We start from the raw sequence: 25,552 nt of genomic DNA on the forward strand, positions 1-25,552 counted from the left end.
TTGACAGTCCATATAATCTTGCTTTGACATAACCAACTATTTATAATCACTCATGCTTGCCAGTTCTGCCCACACTTTGCACCTGCCCCAGGCAGGTATTTAGGTTACTTGTCCCTCCACCCCATCCCTGCTATGACCATTCATCTCTTGCTAAATTGTTATACCAGAGGAGTACAGTGGCACAGCTTGTCACTGCTTTCAGGGGCAGTACCACAGAATCAGAACCACAAGTTCTCAAGACCTTCAAACCCTTCTAAAAAAATGAGATCCTTTCTCATCAGCACTCACTGAGAAGGTAATTGTGCCATCAACTAACAGAAACCTAGATAATGCAATTTGAAATTTCAGATGCTACTCTCATAGTTGGCATCCTATGTGATGAGCAAACAGGGTAGTAAACCTAACTGTTATAAACTTCAATGTCTATAGTAAACTAAGAGGAAGTAACTCAAAGATACTTGGGAGAGAAAGACAATTTGACACAGATACCATGTTCTTAATTTTTATTTCCAAGGGTCTGATTTTCTGTTTTAAATCCACAGAGCAGGAAAGGAGAGATAACTAAACACCATTAATGGACTGGTCTTTTAAATGAAATGTATGTTTGTTATTAGGAACAATACAGAATTTATTTGATGAAGCCACCTTTGGAACTTACTATAGTCACAGTAAGCATATATTTCTAATTTAATTTAGAGGACTAAATCTAATTAATCTAATTGCATTTAGAGGACTCTGGTTTTCTTAGTATTCATTTTTTATTCTATTTTACTTTTATATTCATTATTTATTTTATTTTTATTCTAGTTCACAGTTATAAAATTTTCATGTAACAAGGTCAGCAGTTCTGTGTGAAATGTAGGCTCAGCAATTGCCTTTAGTTCCTCAGCTCTTCATAGTTACCACAAGAATAAACTATGTGGAAAGCATGTCAAGACTGTGATAATGATATAAGTAGATAAACAACACAAACTTTAACAGAAAAGAAGGAAAATCATGGAATTAAAATACAAACAGTACATTAATTTATTTAGTACAATTTTAAACCTACACCCTAAAATGAAAGATAAGAGAATAATACTCGAATGTAAATTCTATCTACCTTACCTACTCCTTTCTATTGACTTCCTCTGCTTAGTCATCAAATATATCATGCAGTGTTTGTAAAGATTTGGAGAGCACAGCAGTCACACAATGCATAAGACCTGGCATATATAAATGATGCATTTGCCAAAAGGGAATAGTTCATCTTCATAATCCTCATAAATTTGGGGAAGAAGTTCATTGGGCTCCTTAGGAAATGGTGATTATGGGTATGTAATCACATTACGGATAAATTTCAAAAGCGATTTATCCCGGAAATGCCAGCAAGCTTCAAATATATAGATATAAACAAAAGTTCTTATTTCTAATTTTAGTTACACTGATGGAGATCCTGTTGGATCCCACATACAGTGACTGAGTTGGTTTTAGCCACGGTACCAAAATTTCTGGTGAAAGGCAATGGTTTTCCATGCACATTCTCCTGTGTTGTTCTGGGGAAGACTTGTTATCTGTGTTTCCCATATTCAAGCTTCAAGCACTGCAAATTTATCCACAGTACTGAGCCAGCATCACATCATGACTGCTTTTCCTGCCAGAATTCAGAAGTGCAGCCTATATAGTGTGTTGCAGCAATGTGCCAGGTTTCCAGCACAGGGAAAAGTTATCTTCTCTCTCTCAGTGTGCAGAGGTGCTGAGTACACTCCAGTTCATTAAGATTTGTAGCCCTCGGCTTTCATTATAAAAACTTGGTGGTTTTTCTGCGCCTCAGTTCTGCAGGTGTTTCCAAGGTCCCATGAGTAGTTTGTCTTTTCCTCCCTAATCTCTCTGCAGGTTATAATCGCCTCATAAGATACAAGAAAGTTCAGATTCCTCACTACAGCAAATATTACCAAACCAAAGCAAGTTTTGGGTCACAACAAATTCTCCATTTCTACCATTTCTTATTCAACAAACGGCTACAAAATGCACTGCACAGATATGAGCTTGAAGATTTTAGAGAATTGATCTGTTGTTTTTTGTTTTGTTCTGATTGTGGTGCTTTTTGTTTTTTGTGGTTTTTTTGGTTTTGTTTTTTTTTTTTTTCCTGGGAAACCTACTTTTTCTGACTGACTAGTAATTCTTTTAGAGCATTCATCCAGCTTCTGGCTCACATAATGTTCAGTTTCTAAATCAGTATACACCATGGATTCCTTACCACCTAACTCTCTTGAAGTCATTATTTTATTATCTGTGTTTTCTTGATCATAACTTCTTATAGGATGTACTTCTGAAATTAGTGAAAGATTATACCTAAGCCACAAACCAGGGAAAACCTCTTGGCTAGCTACAGAACAAAATTAGCATATTGTATCTGAGATAGAAGCTACTCACCTCCTGTCCACATGCTTCTGATTAATTTTCTGCTTAGATCTCAATTCTGCTTTGTTAAGCAGACTTTTGAGTGTTTAATGGAATTTGTAGATGTGTTAAAAGCACTGAGTAGTACCTAGGTAATACACACCACCAGATGCAGCACTATCCTCCTACAAGGAAAACAGCATTAGCTGTCTACATATGGACTTCCCTTTCCTGCATGAGCCCCATGCAGGCTCATGTCTCATCTGGGCCCCAGAGAGCAGTATGACACATAAGTGGAAAGCAGAACTGATGAACCAACAGATATGGCTTCCTTCATTTTGTTGGACTTCCACAAAAGCGAACATATACAGGAACCCTTCCGTGTCACCAGCAACCCATCAAGACTTGAACATTGACTTTAATGTGGGAATTCTAAAGGACAGACTAATGTGCTGTAATCAGTTAGGAAACTCCTGACCTGTGCGGATATTATTACATGCATTTTAATAAATCTCAGAATATATTTAGATGAATGTGGCAAGAAATAAATGTTAATCATCACAGTTGATCAGAGTGAGAATAACAATAAAAAAAGCAAAAAAGTCAATGAACTAATCTAATTTATTTAAGCAAACTATTGTGCTATAAACAGTTCCATAATATTTAATTAGCATGGTCCATAGAAGATGTCCAAATAAATTTGTTCTATGAGATTTGCTACATACCTGGTTTATTGAGAACAATCCATTTGAATGTTTTTGTTGAACCAATAATATTTCAGACTGCAAAACAAATTTGCTGCAAAATTCTACAAGGGGGAACAATTACCATTTTTAAGGAAAAAAGCTTGCAACCTTCATCATTTTATTCAGTTCCTGATAGGTTTAAAGATACTCAGCCATGTGCATGTACTAAATTAAAGCCATAAGAGAAAACTGAGCAGCTCACTGTCTCTTGTCTGCAAAGGCAAGCTTTAAAGGGAAAATTAGGCATATACTTCGTATCTCAAGTACATGGCGTAGAGACAGAATGCAGTATAGTGGAAAATGCATTGTTTTCCATGGCTGCAAAATCTATCCTGAACAGTCAGTCATTAAACTGAAATTCTGTATGTATAAACACCATGCTCTTGCCAGCAGATTAAAGGCAATGTGGTGAAAGCAGAATTGCCTACCTACTTTATCTTCATAAAAATGAGGTGAAATGCCCTTGGCAAAAAATGCAAAGTCATGCCAACAGAATACAGATTTAATACTGCTGTAACCAGGTACTTTATTAAACCTACGGTGAAAAGTCTTCATGGGCTGAAAAACCTGGTGATCAGCTTTTCAAATCATAAGTATTACCTTTTTGTTTATCCAGTAAGTTATCTTGTCACTGTTACAAGGAAAGGCCCAGCAGACAAATAGTAAAAGCATGGTTTTTTAAGAAATCAACTGAAAATTGCCATATTTAGTGATACTGGTGACTTTATTCGGTAAAAATTTAATTCAAAATAAATCTCATTTTAAGTTCATTAAAGTCAAGAAATTCAATGAATTAAAACAAGACTGAGGGGAAATGGGAATGCATCTTTTCCTTTTTTCTAAGTTAAATATGAGTGATGACTTTAGCTTCTGTTAGACACGCAGACAGATAAAATGATTAAAACACAAATGATAGGAATGCAGGATTGTCGAGTGGAAACCAAGCAACTACAGCCATGATAACATCACCCTTGGTGGATATTCCTTTGATTTGGATGGAATTTGACCAGCAACAAAACATCTTATTGGGGTTTTCTCATGATAATCCCAAGAGCTTTATTAAAATAGATATGTGAAACTTTACTACAGTAAAAAAGCCAAACATTTTTTAAAAGAAGTAATATTGATGAAAAACAACAACAACAAACAACAGCAAAACACTGTTCAGCTCAATTTATAAAGATTTCCAAAATCACAATACAAGTTTGCTAGGCTTATGGGAAAAAAACAGCTACCAAAATTTCAGATCTCTTACTGAGTTTTGTTCAGTTTCTTGTAGAACTGATGATAGTGTTGTTCCCTTGGTCATTTGGGTTGAGCCATTTTAATCTTCTGTTTCAATAAGTATTTTACACAGCATCTTCTACCAAGAATTCCTGTGCATAAATTTTGAGTTATCTATTAAACAAAATAAAATGAAGACCAAAAAAATAAATAAATAAATAAATAATTAAAAAAAAAATCAGAACAACAAAAAACTTACAACCCTGTAACTCAGTAAAACTCAGTTTACAATACAGACTTTGCAGGTGCAAATCTTACGAGGAAAATCACCTTAGAGCTTTCCTGTTTCCAATAGCTTCCCGTATCAGACTCTCTCAGTGTATTCATTTTCTTTCACATACTTTGCGCCTCACTGCTGATAGGACCTCAAGTCCCCTGAGTTTTCTGAAAACCTATCAGGGGCACAAGAATTTTATAGGGATTAAAGTTATCCGAGGTGCAGGCAATATAGTGAAAACATAATAAAACTTAAATAAGATTTAATATTATTAATCTCTGCAGGCATTCGGACCTGCTTGTCACATGATTGTTGGTGTCAGTATTCTTATATGAAATCTTTAATATACCACAACCACTTACTGTGCTAGTGCCTAAGACTGGACAAACAGTTTGAAAAAAATACTTTTTCAGTGGTGACAGCTATTACAATTCATTAACTCTGCTTAGACCACTCTATTGCTGTGAAGCATTTGAGCAAGAAAAAATGATAGAATAGGAAAAAAAAAATAGTTTTTAATTATCTCTAAAATGAATTTGCTGCTCAATAAACCACAGTGGCCTTTTATGCCGGTCAATTACCCCAGAGTACTACAGTGAGTGCCTGTACATATTTTCAATAGTCATAGTACAGAAGCTATTACAGAAAGATGCAAAGAGCAGGTAAAAGGTGACCTTGACTTACTTGGAGGAGAAACAGAAGGGGAAAAAAAAAAAAAAAAAGCTGAGAAAATTCTAGCAGTAGTTGTGTGTTCTCAACCATAAGAACAAATGGACTTGCTGTTCTCTATATGCATGTAGAAAGCTCAGCATCACTCACATTTCTGGACATGCACTACAAATTTTTCACTACTCTTCAGAAAGCTTAGAAAGCAACAGAAAGATTTCAAATTGCGGAGTTTTAATTATGGATATATCAAAATATTGGAATGATTATTTAAGTTTTTCTCAAATATTCTGAAGTTTTCATTTGTCAAGCAAGGGTTTGTAGACTTTGTATGTTGCATAAATGCACAGTTTTTATTTGTGTTAAAGTAATTATGTATAGTATAGAAGCAGTACATATCTGTGGGACCACCCCATGGAAACTAATTAAAGATATATCACTGACTAAAGTAAAATTGGGATTTCATCATGCATATTTCTTTCTGTCATTAAACGCTTGAACTTCTATACTTCAAAAATCAAATGTGAGGTATGAATGAACTCAGTCCCAGATACTGAAAGATTCTGAATCTTTTAGTCTATTATACTTCTCAGAAGTTTCTTTTGATATTGTCAAAAAGTTTCCTCTGGAAACCTGGGACAAACCTTTCTGGTGACCAATGATAGGATCTAAGGGAATGGCATGGAGCTGTGTCAGGGGAGATTCAGGTTGGAGATACGGAAAAAGTTCTTCAGCAGAGGGTTACTGACTCACAGAGTTGTAGGATTTGGAGGTGTTCTCTAGAGATTGAGTCCAACCCCCCTGCCAAAGCAGGCTCCCTAAACCAGGTCACACAGGTAGGTAGCCAGGTGAGTCTTGAATATCTCCATAGAAGGAAAATCCACAGCCCTCCTGGTCAGCCTGTTCCAGTGCTCCGTCACCTTACATGTGTTGGTACAGATCTTCCCGTGCTCCAGTTTATGGCCACTTCCCCTTGTCCTGTCCCCACAGATCACTGAAAAGATGGCAGCCATGTCCCTTTGTGTCACACACTTAAGATATTTATACAAATATATAAGATCCTCTCACCGTCTTCTTTTCTCAAGGTTGAACAGATCCTGAATAGGGAGGTCAGACCCTGGAACAGGCTCCCCAGGGCAGTGGTCATGGCACAAAGCTGCCAGAGTTCAAGAAGCATTTGAACAATGCTCTCAGGCCTGATTTGGGGTGGCCCTGTGTGATGCTACAAGTTGGACTTGATGATCCTTGTGGGTCCCATCCAAACCTGGGATATTCTACAATTCTGTAATGAAATGATTCTTATATTTGTTGTTACTTTTGATTGTTAATGATTTGTTACTTCTTATGGTATTTGTACTTCACAAATGTGGAAATATTGGAAAATCAGATATGTTACTAGGGTAACACTAATATAAAATTGTTACAAATAATAAGTAACAAGGTATCCCTGAGATACCTTCATGCGAGACACCATACGACTACAGCAAATTTAAATCAGTATAAAATCACTTTTGAACATTCAGGTGCTCATACAAAGGAGAATTTTAGAAAGATTCCCCTGGAGTACTCAGTTTAAATCACAAAAATCTTCCCATCTTTGGAAAGATAAAAACAACTGTTGACAGAATAACTTTCAGGCAAAATACAACTCATCTTTCACAAGAAGATAATAAACTGAAAATAATAAACTTTCACAAGAAGGTAAATGACTGAGATGCCTTCTGTGAAAAAAAAAAAAAAAAATGCATTCAGAATGTAAAACTTTTATTCACATGAATGAATGAAACAGTTAAGGGAACATTTGCTACAACCAAAAAAATGATTAAGATAATAATGCAGTGTTGATCTATGGAACACCTGGGTGTTTTCATAGTTCTGCAACACCATTTTTAATGAAAAGTAAAACCACTTTTCCTTGCAGTAAAATTGAGCTGAGATTTAGTGAAAAATATATGTAGATTTTTTTTTTTACTCCCAGGTAAACATGGAATTTCAGTGTTTTTTGTAATTTTTATGTGAATTTATAAGAGCTGTTGGACCTACTTTGGATTTTGAGTGTCAAGACAATGAAAGTGATCATGCCAACATTTAATGTCATTTCTGACAACTGCACTTTTAAGCAGATAATTACTTTCAAACTTTCCTGACTGTCTAGCATGTTGCTCCATGCTTATCTCAGTATACAAAATGTTCTGAGCTCCCAGAGTTCCCTAGGCTAGTGAGCAAATACTCTGCAGGAGTCATTTTAGAATATTTATTTATTTAACCTAACAGTGTCACTATGTTTTATTTTTGTAAGTGTTGTGCTTGAAATCAGCAGTCAGCTAAGAGCCACACAGTCATACATTCACTTGCATCAGTTGGGATTGAGGGAGGAAACTGGAAATGAGGTAATTCTAGTGAGTTGAGATTAAAACAGTTTAATAGGACAGAAAAGTCAGGGAGAATCGTCATAGAGATGTAGAATCATTGAATCATACAGTTGCTCAGGTTGGAAATGACCTTAAAGATCATCAGGTCCAACCACAACCTAACCACATTACCCTAACTTTAACAACCCTCCTCTAAACCATATCCCTGAGCAACACATCTGAACAGATTTTAAACACATCCAGAGATGATGGTGAACCGACCTCCTCCCTGGGGAGCCTATTCCAGTGCTTAACAACCTTTTCTATAAAGAAGTTTTTTTCTGATATCCAACCTAAACTTACCCTGGTGCAACTTGAGGCCATTTCCCTTTGTCCTCTCACCTGTCCCCTGTCACCAGTGAGAAGAGGTCAACCTCGCTCTCACTACAGGCACCTTTCAGATATTGGAAGGGAGCAATAAGATCTTCCCTCAGCCTTTTTCCCCAGACTAAACTGCCCCAGTTCCTTCAGTCTCTCCTCATAGGGCATATTCTCCCTTCACAAGCCTTGTTGCCATAGTTTGGACCTGCTCCTGTACCTCCATGTCCTTTCTGTACTGAGCTGCCCAAAACTGAACACAGTACTTGAGATGAGGCCTCAACAGCATTGAGTACAGGGGCAGGATGACTTCCCTAGTCCTGCTAACCACACTATTCCTGATTCAAGCCAGGATGCCATTGGCCTTATTTGCCAACTGGGCACACTGCTGGTTCATATTCAGCCAACTGTTCATCAGTACATCAATAACAGCACTAATAATGTATACAAAATCATAGATGCTCAAAGCAATTACTTATGACCAATATCTAGTCAATCCCCTAGCAAAAGTTTCCCACCTCTGGCCAGTTCCCCCAGCATTATCATTCTGCTTGAAGTCATATGACATGGGATATCCCTTTGGCCAGTTTGGGTCAGCTGTCTTGGTTCTTTCCTCCCTCCTTCAACTTCTTCTTTAACACCCCCCTCCCCCGGCCCCACCCCCACCCCCCCCCTCTGCCCACTAGCAGGACAGCAGGAGAAGCAGAAAAGCCCTAGATTTGGTGTAAGTACTTCTCTGCAACAACTAAAATATCTATACAGGATAAAGGTTTTCCTGTGGAAGTCTGGAGGAACAGGCTAGTCACATCCTGCACATGAACAAAATAAAATAATGTATTCAAGAGTAATGTCCATTTTTTTCAAAGTTTTTTAGCTGTTTACAGATTCATTTATTGTTCGAATTTCCACCTTTACGGGAGAATGCATCTCTTGAGTATGCTGTGGAAGCCATTATATCTAAATTGGATAGCCAGTATCTTCGCAAATAGTCAGTACCTCAGCTTTTTCGTAGATAGCAACACAATGCCAGAAAAGCCTTTAGCAGTTATACACCTATTTTCTTTTCCAGCATATCTGCCTTAACATTTTTATTTTTCTTCACTACCTTTAAATTATCACTCCAGCTCGCAATCACATCTCATTAAATAAATAAATAAATAAATGCAAATTGCTAGAATTCATGCAAAATTTTGATAATCAATAAAACAGCATAAACTTTTTTCCTGCTTATGTATCTTGTAAGACATATGATAAGATTTTTAAGGCTGCATAATATAATTCAAAATTTGCAGGCTATATTGCCACATAATTGTAGTCCAACAGTGCCATCCTCTGCTTTTTCCAAACAATATTTTCCAATAAATCCTCCAAAGAGATTCTTAAGGAAGCCTGACTGTCAGTATGGTAGAGTTCCACACTAGACACAAGACCAAGTATTTTCTCCTTGTGAAATACCAAAAAAAAAAAAAAAGAAAAAGAAAAAAATCATGCATCGACATTCTCATGGATTAGATTTGTGAAACTTGCTTGCATGCTAAGGTATCCAATTAAATTAAAGGGTTTTCTATAAGGTATGGGCATGTAAAGATAAGATTCTCATCATCCCCCAAAAAAGTTAAGAAGAGAAAAAACATGCGTAGATGGACATGAACAAAAAGTAACACCTAGAAGAAGACATTAATGTGACAAACAGAAATCATGGCACAAAGACCACTAAATCTCACATTTGTTTCCAGTGGTCTGAAAACCTCCTGGCACAAATGGGTTTTAGGAAGAGACACAAACATGGATTTCATACATTCCTCTATTATAAATATGAACGAGGTGAGATTTTGAGCACACTTGCAGTTAAATATAAGGAAACAATAAAAGCATTGCTGGAAAAGTCACAGTATGTAAAAATTTGTGTTGAAAGAAAAATAAAGTGCAAAGGTTCTAGACGTATTAGAAATGAGGAATCAGTTGCACACAGATACAGGCACACAAAGATATAGGCATATGTACTTTCTTTTTTAATTCAGCCTACTTAGAATTCTCTTAGTACAGTTGCAGATACTTGCAGGACAGCTGTCCGATATCTTACTTGACTTCATTTCATTATCTTTATACAATCAGTGAAACCTTTCCTTCTCTTGCTACACAAGATTATATCAGTGATACATAAGGAAAGAACATCATCAAAGAAAAATCTCCCCAGGAGAGTAATTAATCAGTAGAAATGATGTGCACAGAAGTAGTGAAATCTACAGTGGTTTCTGAGACCTGGATGGAGAAAACCTCGAGTAAGTTGGTTTACTTCATGACTGAGCAGGATGCTGGATTAAGGACCTTCTCTCCTGAACAGTTCTGTGACTCAAGGGTTCTAAAATATCAAATTAGTCTTATGAATTGACATTCTTCATTATTATTATTATTATTATTATTATTATTATTATTATTATATTATCAGACATGAAAGAGATTTATAGATAACTTCATTAAGTTATTGGAAACAGCTTGTTGAACAGAAAACACTGAAATTTAAGAATCGGTCTGTAAAGACAGAAGGCTGTGAGAGAGAAAAACAGCAATGTCAATACATCAACTACAAGGCTAAAATCAAATGACTGGAAAAACTTCTTTTTGAATAAGATTAAAATTTCTCAAGCCAAAATGTAACTGAAATGAAGGGAAGAATAGTTGACTTTAAGAATTGCAATAAAACATATATACTCTAAAGTATTCCTCATTTTTTGGCAAAAGTGGGACTTAAGGACTTTTGTAGATACTGAGCTATTTCCAGGAGCTTTGAAATTCCTTCCTATAGATTTCAATGAAGCTTGAATGCATGCACAGCATTATAGGCTATTTCACACTAACTGCTTTATCTACATAGTACTTACAGTAGTGTAGTATAGCATCAGTCTGTATTTCTGAGGTTCTTCCATCATAATGATGACATCAAGTGGCCAAATACAGCAGGATTTTCAGTGGTACTGACAGACTGTAGCTGTGCTTGGCTCATAAGCCATGCCAATAATGAACAAAGATTCATTTTTGTGCTTCATCTCTATAGGCATATTTTGACATTATTTAGGAATTCTGGTGTTGATGTTAATACTCCTCTCACACTTCTGAAGCAGCCTTCCTCCCTCTTAAATACACCTCTGTATGTTTCCAAGTTCTCTCACATAATGCAATTAATAGCACTGGATACAACATGTATTAACATAAATGCCATAAAAGCATTCCATAGTGAAGTAAAAGACACGAGGTTTCACAAAAGATCTTAATTCTCAGAGGAAAGTGACTCCAGGAACACTCTGAACTCTGTAGAATGACAGCCGTTAATAACAGTGGACAATACAGCACCTCAAGCATGACCATTTCAGACATTCATTATGCAGTCTCAAATTTGCAGGGTGAAGGAAAAGTCCCTTTGCACAAAAATGCTACAGGTTCCTTTAATAGGAATCTTACCTTTATCAGTGGATGTCTCAGAAAGATGTCAAAAGGAAGAAGAGAGGGAAATAGGCCCACGGGAAACTACATGACCTTCAAGTAAGTTAGACTAGTTTATACCACTGGTACAAGTTTGAAGCACTCTCTCTTTTCCACTTCTTGAATATAATTTTTTCTTTACCAATCTGCACACCTGGTACACCACACCTAGCGAGGGAAGCACCACCCTACTAGAATTTTCCAAGGTAGGGTAACACTGTCATGGGAGGAAGCATCCTTTCCTGCTTCTCTAAGGTCACACTGAACATCTGGACTGTAGCTAAATGTTTATTTCTGGACTCAGCAGTGATGATGGGAGAGAAGATAACTCCTCTTCAGGGACTCCCCAACTTATTCCTTGTCCCTGTTCTCTATGTAGCTCCCCAGAACCACACATCTAATGCTTCTCCTTTTCTCAAAGTGAACTTACTGGTAAATATCTGCTGTTTAAACTATTTGAGCTAACATTTTTAGCTATTTGAGCTAGCATTTTTACTGAAAGAAGCCAAAGTCAAAACAACTGAGCTGACAGGACATCAATGCAAGGAGTAATTTAGCACTGCCAGTTCATCTTCCACAGTCACGGTAATATGCAAAAGAGGACATCTATCCAGAGCCTTAATCAGAGGAAATTTTGCTTACAGAGCAAAAATATTCAGGAATGGGGTTGGTTTTTTTTTTTGCTTTTTTTGTGGTTTTTTTTTTTTTTCCCAGTGATATGAAATCTCTACATATTTTCAAAAAACATGCATTAAAAAATCCTATTTATCTTAGTCATTATCTCAGTAAAAGTTACTCCATAAACATGGTGAATAATTATATGTATTGGCCTTTGGTTCACTTTTTTCACTAAGCAGTCTTATGTCTTGAAGGGGTTTTCATCAAAATAACTGATTATATAAAACCTTTTCCTTTGACATTCTTCTCAGATAATTCTGATATTATATTATTAGTTTAAAATTAATCATTCTAATAAAATATTATAAATCTGCAGAAAGCTACCATAAAGTTACTAAGCTGCACATCATCACTCAAATAATCTTTAACGCAAAGCAATCACCCTCATTCTAACTTCACATTAATGAAAATTTTGATTAGTCCAGTATTTTATGTGTGCCTTTTTCTTACCATCGTTGACAACTTCAAGTATGAATTGATAGCATAGGAGTGATTACAGTCGGTAATATTATACAGATACATAATTTCAGGGATCAAGCAGTGACTCACTGTTAAACAGTAACATCATTAAATGTGAATATCTGATTATTAACTCCTCTTAAGAGTGCTTATATTGTTACTAGAATGGCTTGCTAACAGATTTATAAGATATTATTTACCCTCTTTATAGGCAATTATGTTTCAAAATTGTTTTACCTTTTTTTTATTACCCACTATGTAAACTAAATGTCACTCATCAATTCAGCTTCAGAAAATGGCTCTCAGAGACACTGAATGCAGTTATTCAAACATCTTGTTATAGATCGTTTATGATTAACACATTCTGATTTTTTTAATGAAACCATGTTTCTATATTCAACAGTCAAACCTGTATTCCTTAAAACTGTGCATTATTAGTTCTAGAGTACACTACGCAGAGAAAAGTCAGGGTCCAGAACCAAGGTATTATACCAAATAAATGTCCTATCTCGAGGTGAGGCAGTTTACATATTTTACCAGATCATGAATAAAGTAGGGAAGCAGTTGTGAATGAAGAGCATTTGTTACACAGAAATTTTGTCCATTTATCTACTCTTAGAAAATATTCTTAGCACTTATTATGTGATCAAGCTCACGGGGATGCATTTCTTTATTTTTGTTTTCTTGGCAAAGTAAACTTGGAAATCATATCCTGATCAGTTTTATCATGGCGTAAACATGAATATTTCTGCAAGTATTGTGTGGAGGTCTAATTTCAAATTTGTGCATTGATTTTGATCATACATGTGTTCTGGAAATGCTAATTCCTTTAGAAAATCCCAGTGGTTATACTTTGTGATCAGCAGCCACTGTGACAAACTTTCCAGAAGGGTATATGGACGTAGAACATGCACAAGTCCTAGTAATAAGTATGCAGTGAACAGCATATATTCTGTATTGTATTTCCTAACCTCACGTTTCAAAGAAATAGCTCATCACTGTATTATATAAGAATAGTCTAAAAGAACAGTTCCTGACAAAATTAGTCCAACCAACACAAATGTATACATTCCACAGTTAGTTTGCTCATTCACTGCTCCTAGAAAGTCTCCATGGTATAGTGAGGAAGAATGTTTTACAACACAGTGATCTAATGAATCCTAGTAAGAAGTGCTCTTGCCATTACCATGCAGAAGCAGAGGTGATTCTACGTACTATTTGTAAAGAACAGATAGTAAGGAGATTTCTTTGACTCACAGGGCCAATTTATGGCTAATAGTAAAAAATAATATAAATATATATTCATTTTGAAGATGATCTGAGTGGTTTAGAAATGTCTCTAAGGCTAGCCAAACCCTCAGAGATCTTGAACCTTATAATTTGTTAGAACAACCAAAATCTGCATACTCTTCATTGGTTTTATTAGAACTGATAAGCAAGCAAGAAATATGTTTAAGAACACTAATTACCAAGCTAAAGTATTGCAATTTCATTTAGCTAATTAGGGGTATTAAGTAGTAGTAGTATTAAGTTCATAGTTGAGGTAGACAATAAATCTAAGGCTTGTGCTAGCAAGGTAAAGTGGAAATGCTTAACTGTGAAAAAGATACTGAAATCTGTCACTTTCTAAGGAGGGTCCAACCCAGTGATCAGGGAGTTAAGCAAGAGTGGCAGGAGTCTTGTGTGGATGAACAAGTAACTCCTGACAAAGCCAAAACATAAAGGGGAAACATCAAAAAGGCAAAGGCATGGAACAGGTGACCAAGGAGAGTTCTAGAGGCATAAGATATAAGAACAGTGGAAAGACAACACCTATGTGGAGCCGAATCTGGTGAGGGACATGAAAAGCAATAAGAGGAGCTTCTGCAGATGCACTGGCAGCAAAAGTCTTACTAGGAAAAGTGTAGGCCTGTTTCTGAGTGAGTCAGAGGACAGAACAGGGCAAGGTACTGGATACTTCTTTGCCTTTGGTCCCAGCTCATCCCAGGCCACTGGGACAAAAGGAAAGTCTGAAATAGACTTGAAGATCCCACTTGATATCAAGTTGGAAATTCCTTCCTGTAGGACTATATGATCACCAGAGGTGGCTTCCTACCTAAGCCATTCAGTGAGTCTGTGATTCTACAAAGATTTGGGTTTTTAGTCCTATCCTGGGAAAAAAAAAAAAAAAACCATCTCATTTCACTCTAAGATCTCCACATAAGGTTTTGGGTAAGAAATTACAGCGTATTCTATGAACAAAGACAATAGCACTGGGCAATGGAAGGGAAAAGCTTTGGAATTCTAGCAGAAAATGTCATTAAATTAATTAAGAAATGCTTGTTTTTAGGTTGAGATTCAACAGACCATTTTTGTTATCTACATCAACTCAACGTGAATCACATGTGAGAATCCCTCTCTCACTGACCACATAGCAAAATTTGTTGGTTTTTTTAGTTGTATTAGAAAATGGAAGATGATTTTCATAATTATATATTTACATTTTATCCAATCCTACAATTTGAGATTTATGGCTCAAATACGACATTTTCTCTACCCTCGATCCTAAAAGAAATCACAGGAGAAATTACTTCCTTGCAGGCCTGTTCCAGTTCTTTAGAAAATGAAATTTATTTTACTCTCTGTCACTCTGTCACTCATCCACACTCACTTGTTCAACTGTAGAGTTTTATTTTACATCTACCATTTCTTGTCATAATTCTTTTACTTTTGGGGGCCTGTCAACCAGAAGCAAATGCTAAAGAACAAATAGAAGTATCTAATCTATTATATGTTTGAAGGTTAACATTGCTATGAAAATCTGAAATGTAATGAGCTGATATATTTGAATTTATTTGGTTGTTTTGTACAGTTCTTAGAACATATCACAGAGTTTGTGATGATTTATAAACATTCGTAGACTGTTCAGAAACTGAGTAACCAAGTTTATCAATTCATGACAAAATATTCTACAAAAAGTTATTTTACCTTTTGAGGTGCTAACATTAAATTGTATTATTGAATTTGATTCTTCATTAATTTTATTCTGGAAATTAAGACATAGAGCTAGCTGTCATTTTAAAATGTGTACTTTAATTAGGTTTTCCAAGACACTTATGAATTATGCATGGTACATTCTTAATATATAATCTACATATGCAGAACTATATTTCCTTTCACTGAATGCATATTTCTAGAAAGCCTTTTGTGTATAGCTGTCAAATCCCAAGTTATCTCTTATCCAAAAGGAAGAGATGACATAACAGAAGATGTAGGCTACAAATTAAAGAGATGCTAAAAACATTGACAGCAATGCAATATCATAGGCATATTTGAACCTGATACCCATTCTTTTCAAAAAATCTACTCAAATTCACATATGTTGATCTAGGATATAAAGCAAAAACCCTTCAATCTTTTTTGTAATAGTCAGACTATAACAGAAAACTAATTATGAGTAAAATTACTTGTGTTAATCTTCTGATCTTTAGACTCTTAAATGTTGCTCCATCAAGTAATTATATTAAAACAACTCAGAAACATTTTTCTCCTGCTAATCTACAATTAGAGAAACCAATAAATGCAGAATAATTAAGCATAAACAATCCTATTTGCCTGATATTTACATTTCAGAGGAACTGTTTTAAATGGCAATGGTTAGCAACAGATGGGTGCATTTTACTGCCTAATCTGAACCTGAAGAACTGGGTAAGTGTTTTACGCCCAGCAAACTCAACATCTGATTAGCGTTTATAAATATCTAATGGGATATGGGAAGGAAATGAATAAAGCCACGCTCTTTGCAGTAGTGCGTACCTATAGGACAAGGAACAATGGCTAAAAACATGAACATAGGAAGCTCCATACAATCATGAACTTCTTTACAGCAAGGCTGATGGGCACTGGAACAGGATGCCCAGAATCTCCATCTATGGAGACATTCAAGACCCATCTGGACCCTTCTACCTGTGTTACCTAATGCAGGGAACCTGCTTTAGCAGAGATGATGATCTCCCAACCCTTGCAATTTTGTGATTCTTTTTGACGATAGGAGCAGCTGAAGATACAGATGCTAAAAAATACAACTAAAACAAGGAATGCAGAAAAGGTAAGAAGCAGAAGAAAAATATGGCCACTGATCCACCTTCAGTTCAAAGATGGAAGACACAAACTGGTGGCAAATCCATCAAGAAGTCTGAGATTCTTGCAGACAAAGTGACTGTAGGAGTTTCCTGACACATGAACAGAAAACTTCTATTCAGTATTCATAGCCCTATCTGGCTTTCCTCAACCAAGCTTTTGGATGAGAGAAGAAAGGTTTACCTTACCAATAAGTTAATGTCAATCTCGAGCTCAACCCTTTTCCCTGTTGCAGAGGGAATTCTAGTTGCAACAGAATACTAGTATATTTATTGCTCAGTGTAAGTAGTCTACTTGAGAGCTTCAGAAGTTTACTTAAATAGAAAGGAGCTTAAGTTCTGTTCCCATTAAATATATGTTTTGTAATGCCTATTCCCACACTTCTAAGTCAAAATCATTAACAGAATTGCATTTTGTGTTCCCTTTCTTCTCTGTCTCTTACTGATGATTCAGTCAATTAACACTTCCAAGTATTATATCCCTTAGAAAGTCAAAAAAGTGTGAAATTGTCTTCTAGTAGTGACAAGGATGAAGAAATTTTATAGAGCTTTTACTATGGCTTTAAATCTGGAGTCAAAATTAAATAAAGCATATCCTATGTGCTATAAGACAAAGCAAGAAAAAAATAGTTGAGTTTCATGCTCCAAATTATATACCCATTGTTGCAAAAGAAATGCAAAAGGCCAGAATCATGATCTGAATTTGAGTTGTAATTCACCTCATATCATAGTAGATAATTAAATTTACTTTTCCCAGTAGCATTTTATTCAGTTCTGCATTTTCTGCATCACTATGTTTGGGAATGGCTGAGAGAAGACAGATATGCTGATTTGAAATAATTGAAATAACTTGAGTTATGCTTATGCCCTCCTTATTAAAAACATTTCTGCGTAAAAACACTGGATTAAAATGCCTATTATAAGTATATTCTGATATAATACAAGAGCAAAACTGCTTTAGGAAACAGCAGAAAGGCAATACGATGTCTCTAGATAAATAATTTTCCAATAGAGATAACACATAAATAAATGAGAAAGAAAAAAAAAAAAAAAAGAATAGACAAAAAATAAAGCTTTTATTAAACGAAAAAGAGAGTCCTTCCAAGTCACACAGCTGCTTTTTCCATTCTAGAAAATGACCAAATAGGATGAGTGACTAACCAACAAGAAGATCTAGACTCTCTCGAGATCTCTCTCTAGATCTAGATCTCTCTCTAGATCAAGAAATACTGTGATCAGTGCATAGACCTCAAAAAATGAGCTGACACTTTTGTAAGACAAAGATTTGTGTAGTTTGCTTGTATATATATTAAGGAGGTCACCTAATGCCTTGCTACATTCCTACTGCCAAGGTCAGAATATTATTTCAGGTCTTTGCTTTTAACACCAATCATAAGCCTGATGATAATTTTCATAAAACTGATCTTGTAGCGATTCTCCAAACTATTTATTGTCTTTCAACTTGGTTAGCAAGTATAGAGTCTCATTATCCATGCTGAACATTATGTCAGGAATTTATCTTAACAAAGAATCTAAATGGAAAGATAAATTTTGCTTAAAAGGGCCTTGGTGTAGTCAGCTCAGGAATATCAGAATCTTGCTCACATTTTCATGTCTTCTTGTAAATAATGGATTTGAAGAAGACATAGATTTAATGTGAATCTTTTTGTGGTGTGTGAATATGCCTGATGCAACAGTAATGGTTTTGGGTTTTTTTTTTCTTTATGGTGCAGTGGATGTTTATACTGAATCACAGTGCAAATCAGCTAAAATTCAAGGGATATTGCTTCATTAAATTCCAATAGCTTATGGAAATTTACCAGAGAGAACACATGGAAAATCTAAGATAGAAATCTGTACAACAGGATTCTTGATTTTTGCCAGGGTTTCTTGTTATTACATCTTTACTCATCTGAAAAAGAAAATATTTATTTGTGTTTTAAGACAAAAAACAGGGGAAAACTAAACAATCCGATAAATGAAATGGAAAACTGCTATCAATATTTACAAAGTGTTTTCTCAAGAACGTGGATGTGAAGTATTTTATAAATAATCTGTACAAAGAATTTAAATTAGCTAATCCTGATCCATAGTTGCTGACCTGTAGAAAGCCTCAGAACTAATGCTACTTCAGTGTTCTTCCCTGGACTGTTCCTACTTAAAGAAATTATTCAAGTTACTGCAAATAAAGGTGGACTTTATCAGAGAAGACATCATCTTCCTTTTCATAATTAATAACAAAGATTATACTGATATGAAAGTTTAAGATCTTTGGTCTGGCACATCTATAGAAAGACATTGATTTTATAATTTTACACATCTTGGGTTTGGGTTTTACATTCCTCAGTTCAGTACACTGCAATCTGATCTGAACAAACTATGAAAAGCTATCCTCATAAATACTTCTTGAAAACCTTGCAAATTAATATTTATGTTTTCTGCTCTTTTATATGCTCCAAGTCTAGCCCAATGGATGGAGTATCTCAAATTATAGCACTTTATCACTGGTAAAATTATGTAGTAAAACTTGCTCAAGAGGAAAAAGAGTATGAGCTACTCATTCATAGTATTTTAGCTGTTTGAACTTGGCAAGAAACTATAAGGAAATTAAGAATAATCTTTTATAACAAAACAAAACTGTGTAGAATGTACTGACAAGGAAACTAAACTCATTTCAATATACTAATGACAAAAAATGTTAGTTCTTCTTGTTCTTCTGAGATATAAATTACAAGATTCATCACAGTGCTGAACTCTAAATACATATAGTCAGAATAACCTAGTTAAACTAAAAATTTAAAATCACTTAAATGAGAGCCATAGCCATAGCTTGGAATATAGATGTGACAAAAGAAAAGATGATGGCTGCTTCTGTGGCATGGACAAACAGGCTGAGGCAATCTTACTAAAAGCACCAACAAATCAAATTGTCAGATTTTCTGATCTAACTGTTGGATAGAAGAACACATTTGTAAAATAGTTAAGTAGAAACCACACCATCTGGTGCTTCAGAGCAAAAAGTAGATGCGAGGGGTTCAGAAAACACTGGAAATACCAATATGTTACACCTCAGAAAACAATATTTGTCCAAAATGTTTGGCCAAAATATTTTTCTGTGTGTGTGTGAAGGAAACATACATTCATACATTATTTTGCCTATTGGATTATGAATTAATGAATTAATCCAACAAAATAAATAGTATGGTTTGGTTCATTTTACTTTAAGAAGTATACATCCATAGAACGTACGAATTTAAAACTGTTATTACGCATGCAAATTCCTAATTCAAAAAATTGTGAGTCTGCACTGTCCAAGTATTATCAAAATATCATCTGAACAAGAGACATCATAAACACATGTCTATGTGCACTTGGAACTAACCAGTGTGGTACAAAATGAACAAGTAATGGTGATACAAGTCATTGGGAAAACACTCAGCCACACATGTTTTCTTTATCTGAGCAGAACAAGGAACTGAGTCAATATGAAAAGATCTGAATTGTTTCCATGACTTTAATACCACTTTAAACATCCTATCCCTGCTATAGAATAAGAGCACAGAACCAGCTACCTCTGCTCCCTGGCATGTGACCTGCTTTGTTTGTGTTCATCAAGGTATCTTCCCTTTTCTACACCCTTGAATGAAAACCAGGAACATTGAATAGAACATCACTGATTACATCAGTACTAACAACCTAGACATGCCCAGGGCACATGCAAGCCCAAGAGCTGGCATATGGACATCCATACAGATTGTGAGTGATCTTTCGCAGTTTTTTCAGAAAGGCCAAATTCCAAACGCCAGAAAACAACCAACATGGTCCATTCCTCACTTGAACTGATACGCAGTCAACTGTGCATAGTGGATGAGTGGGATGTATGCAATCTACAACATACTACTCCTGCCCCATACCCTATCTTATCCTATTACGTTTTTATCACCAAGGACCAGGTTCAGTTTTGATCACAATGTGCTATTTATCATTTTTAAGTAATAATATCAGAGAGACCTTAAGTGTTTTAACTTAAAGAGATCAGCAGACTGGAAACACTCTCGTGATTGTCATTGGACCTTTCCAGAACTTCTTGCTAGACTAAAGAATGTAGGAAATTTCCATTTTTTTCCTTCGCAGAGAGCATTTGGTGGTGTGAGCCAGATGTAAGGATTTAATTTAAGCTTTCAGAAAGAACAAAAATAATATTCTGTAAACTTATTAGCTAAAATTGAGAAACATCCTAAAGTGAGTTAATTACCCAATGTCTAGAGAATTTTCATTGTGAATCTCTGGAAATATTCTAATAAGGATATATTTGTGCTCAAAAAGAAATATAAAGACAGAACAAAATAAAAAAGAGAATGTATATATATTATAATTTAAAATTCACACTTTTGTAGACATATTTGAAGAGACAACAGGTGTCCTAATCTAATATAGAGTGATCTATAAAAGGCATTTTCAAAAGGAAAAAGAGAAAAAAAAAAGAATAAGCATTTTTATTTTGTTTAGTATAAAGGACATTTTATGAGAATTCTTGTTGAATCTCAAAGTATTTTAGAAAAATTCTCCTCATCTTTTTAGATAATAAACACCAGCTGAGTATATAAATTATCGTTTGTCCTCATTACCTCCCCAAAACTCCCCTTGCAAAATAGCTATTCTTCTTGTAATTATATATTTCCTGGTGAATTTATGAAAAGTTAATAGATAGAATCTGGTTCAGTGAAACACATTTAAACTTCTGTAATGTACAATAACATGATTGTATTTAAAACGCCTATGTTTTGTAAGACCTCAAGCATATCTTCAATTGAGTGTAGTGAATTTACAATGCAGATGTTAAATGTGGAATTTGTTTCTCATGGTCTGAGATATCCATAGTGGGGAAGGCTAAATCCACAGTAGTTATCACTGACTTTTTATTTAGTCAACAGAGAGCAATATGCATGTCTACAAAAATAAGTTTGTCAAATCTTTGCTAAATGTCTTTATTTGTTCACATGAATCTCACCTAAGAAGTTAAGAGTATTTTTTTCATTAAGGTTATGAATTGTTTCCAGGCTTTGCAGCGTTAATTGAAACCAAACCAAATCCCTATCAGCCTTTTGCTTTGCACAGTACTTTTCCATAAATCTAAAGATTTGGATATGTTTTATTTCTGTTGTGATTTGTTTTACCATGAATGTTGGCTCATTTAAAGTAAATAGTCTTGCTGAGATACTCAGGGGTGGATGCCAAAGATCAGCTCATGCAATTGCTTTAAATGAGTGTTAGCATTTTCTTTGCTCATCTAATTAAACTAAATAACACCTGCAAGATATGTATGCCCTTCGAAAAGCAGTGTATTACATGTAGTACTGAGATTCATTTGGCATCAAACTTTAAGAAATTTCAAGTAAAATATAAAAAAGCTGCCATGGTTGTTAAAATAGGATCAATTTCTTCCCTTATAAATATGGAAAACACACTTTTTTTTAAATTAAGTTGAATTTTTTGAAGATATTTTTAAAGGTAAAACAGAACAAACACAGTGATACTCTTCTGGAGCTTTTCTGTTTACAGGAAAAGAGTCTAAGAGACTGTGCACCTTGCTCAAGCTTTCCACTGCATAAGACTACATCATTTTTCTTTGTAAGTGCTATGCTTAGACCGTGCAAAATGTCCCTGCCTGTGGCAGGGGGGTTGGAAATAGATGATCTTAAAAGTCCCTACCAACCCAAACCATTCTGTGATTCTGTGAATATAAACAGAATAACAAATATAATCTCTGCAAAAACATCTGGTATTTGAAATTCATGCTTTAAATCTTCAGCAGCTTCTCTAACCATACTTCCCTGGATTTTAAAACATGCTTTTAATGGCAATTTTATGAAGTTACTGGTAGAGGCGTAGCAGAATAAGCAAGCTAGCTCATTAGATAGAATTTGAGGACAGGTTTCGTGATCACTTTGTATCACAATCTGGAGTTCTATATGGCTGATACAAACTGTTTGGCTGGAGGAGGCCCAGAAGAGGCCCACAAAGATGATCAGAGAGCTGCAGCACCTCCCCCATGAGGACAGGATGGGAGACCAGGAGCTTGTCAGCCTAGACAAGCTTCTCGGGGTGCCTTATAGCAGCCTTCCAGTACCTGAAGGGGGCCTACAAGAAGTCTAGGGAAGGACACTAGATATTAGGAATAAATTCTTTTCTGTGAGGGTGGTGAGACACTGGAACAGGCTGCCCAAACAGGTTGTGGATGTCTCCGTTCCTGGAGGCGATCAAGACTGGATGGGGTTTTGAGCAATCTGAACTACAGGGAGGTGTCTCTGTGTATAGCAGGGGAGTTGGAACTAGATGATGTTAAAGGTTCCTTCCAGCCCAAACTATTTTATGAATCTGCATACAGTATGTAGCCACTCTCCCAGTTGTGAAGCCCCATTGCTCCCAGTGTGAAGAAATCTTTTTCATTTAATTCACTGGCTGGAAAATCCCTGTTTCTTACAACATTTAGGATATAGTAGACACTCGTCTTCAAAGAACTCATATTTATTCCAAGTGATTTAACCTCACACAACAGACAGAGCACTCTCTGTTATGTGTGAACCCATTATTCTTTGCATACATTCATATTACAGTTGGGTAGGTTTTGCAAAGCAACAGAAATGTGAAAGAAATGCAGAGTATGTACAAACACCAGTGTGATTAATTATAGAAAAATGCACATTTTACCAATAAAATAAAATAATAAAAAAAAAGATTGAATACTTTTTAAGTGGTTGTCAAAGAGACCAAAATGCAGAACAGCGTGTCTGAATAAAAGAGAGTTTCTTCAATTTTCCTCTGAGAATACAACCCTATTCATTTTAATTTTAGAGGAAAAGGTGCAGTGCTAAGAATAGTTTATTGGTGTTTCCTAAAATACTAAACACACCAATGAATTAGTGGATTTACACTTCCTTTTTTACATATAACAGTGGGCATCGAGTCTGAGATTTAGGAAAGTAAAACTCCAGCTTCCTCAATGTGGTAGCAGATACCTCTCTCCCATAATGCTTGCATCTGGAAACACAATCTCAAACCTAATTTTGAAAGGGAATACAGAAGGGAAAGTTACTACCAAGTTAAGATTAGTTTAAGAAGCCCTCCTTTAAATTATCTTGATAATCCAACCACTAATTTGTCAGAATAATACAAGTTTTCATTGTGATTTTAATCATGAAAGGAAACTTCTGTGAAATCCAATATTTCCAAAGTAAGTTACCTAAAACAAGCAGTCATACAATTCTGATATTATCCTGGAAGAATCCTAGCAACACCTTGAAAAGCCAGCTGTATTATTTCATTTTGTAAGTAAGAACCAATATTACTGCAACACAATCTTACAGGCCTAAAGGCAAAGATCTGTGGAATAATTTTCCAGATACCTTGAAGTGGTAAGAAAAAAAAATTAGAATGAATATTAGAGAGCCTTTTTCTACAAAGATTTTTGTGAAGACACTGTATATCATTCACCTTCTAGCCTAAGACTGTTAAAATGATGCCTATAAAACATGTATATAGGGAGCCTTCCATTATTCAGAAAACTGAAATGGTTCCTTTTTCTTTTCCGATGTACTAAGTAGCACACAAAAACTTCTTCAGTGATGGAATATGATATATCATTTTTCAGTCAGGGTAATAGCAATTGCTTTATTGCTGAGGAACATTTCAAAAATACAGTAGTGATATGCACACATCATTCTCTTGTATTTTATATCTAGATCTGCATATTCATATCTTTGAATAATGGCTAAACAGAAAACTATTCTGCACTAGTAAAAAGTGTTCTTAAAAAGCAAGTTGAGGAGTCTTTTTGTTTGTTCGTTTTTATTTATTGAGGACTTGTCACAGATCTCACAGTTTTCTCCCAGTTTCTCTCAACTTCCTGAGAAATGTCGCTTATCCTGAATCAATATTACCTCAGTAAACTAGCATTTGCTTTGGTCTCTGATTTTAAGATCTAAGTCTGATATATTTCATTTTCCATTTTTAAATCAACTGCAATTGGCAGTTCACAAAAGACAGATATTTTGAAGTACTGAAGACAGTGAGTTATGGCAAGAGTGTTACAATTATCAGGCTGAACATTAGGAAAAGTACCTTTAAAAGGACGGTGAGATATTGGAATAGGGATGGTATAGTAACCATCACTTGAGGTGTTCAAAATCTGTGTAGATGTGGCACTGACAGATATGGTTAATGGGCATGGTGTTGATGGATGGACTGGATGATCCTAGAAGTCTTTTCCAACCTTAATGATTCTGTACCTCTATGAGTCTATCCACAACAGAATGTGAGAATTCTTGTCTAGCATTTTGGTTCTGACATTTTACTACAAATCTGAAACTTAAAATGCTGCAGGTTAAGGATCCAATTTAACACTTGAAGCCTAAGGAAATCTGGTGACACTTATAGCGTATGTTTCTGCTATGGGTATATATGCACAAAACTTCACATTAGTGTGTTCCTAACTGATTGGTAGAGGTTATTGGTAGAGGTACCTAGAGTATATCCATCACTTGACAGAACCTAGAAGTCAAACAAATATCTATCATATAGCAAAATCAGCTATTTCCAAGCAATTTTTAGACTGTGGCATTTTCACATTACCATCAGTGACAAAATTATATTTTAAACCATAATATTTATTTGTGAACATGATCCTACGTGGTACAGTGTTCCAGCACTGTGGATTGCATTTGGGTATTAACATTAAAATAAGTCTGCTCTACTGAATACTAATTGTCTGTGATTCCTTCACACACGTATTTA

The sequence above is a fragment of the Coturnix japonica genome, chromosome 1 (genome assembly GCF_001577835.2).
Source record: "Coturnix japonica isolate 7356 chromosome 1, Coturnix japonica 2.1, whole genome shotgun sequence".
Taxonomy (NCBI): Eukaryota; Metazoa; Chordata; class Aves; order Galliformes; family Phasianidae; genus Coturnix; species Coturnix japonica.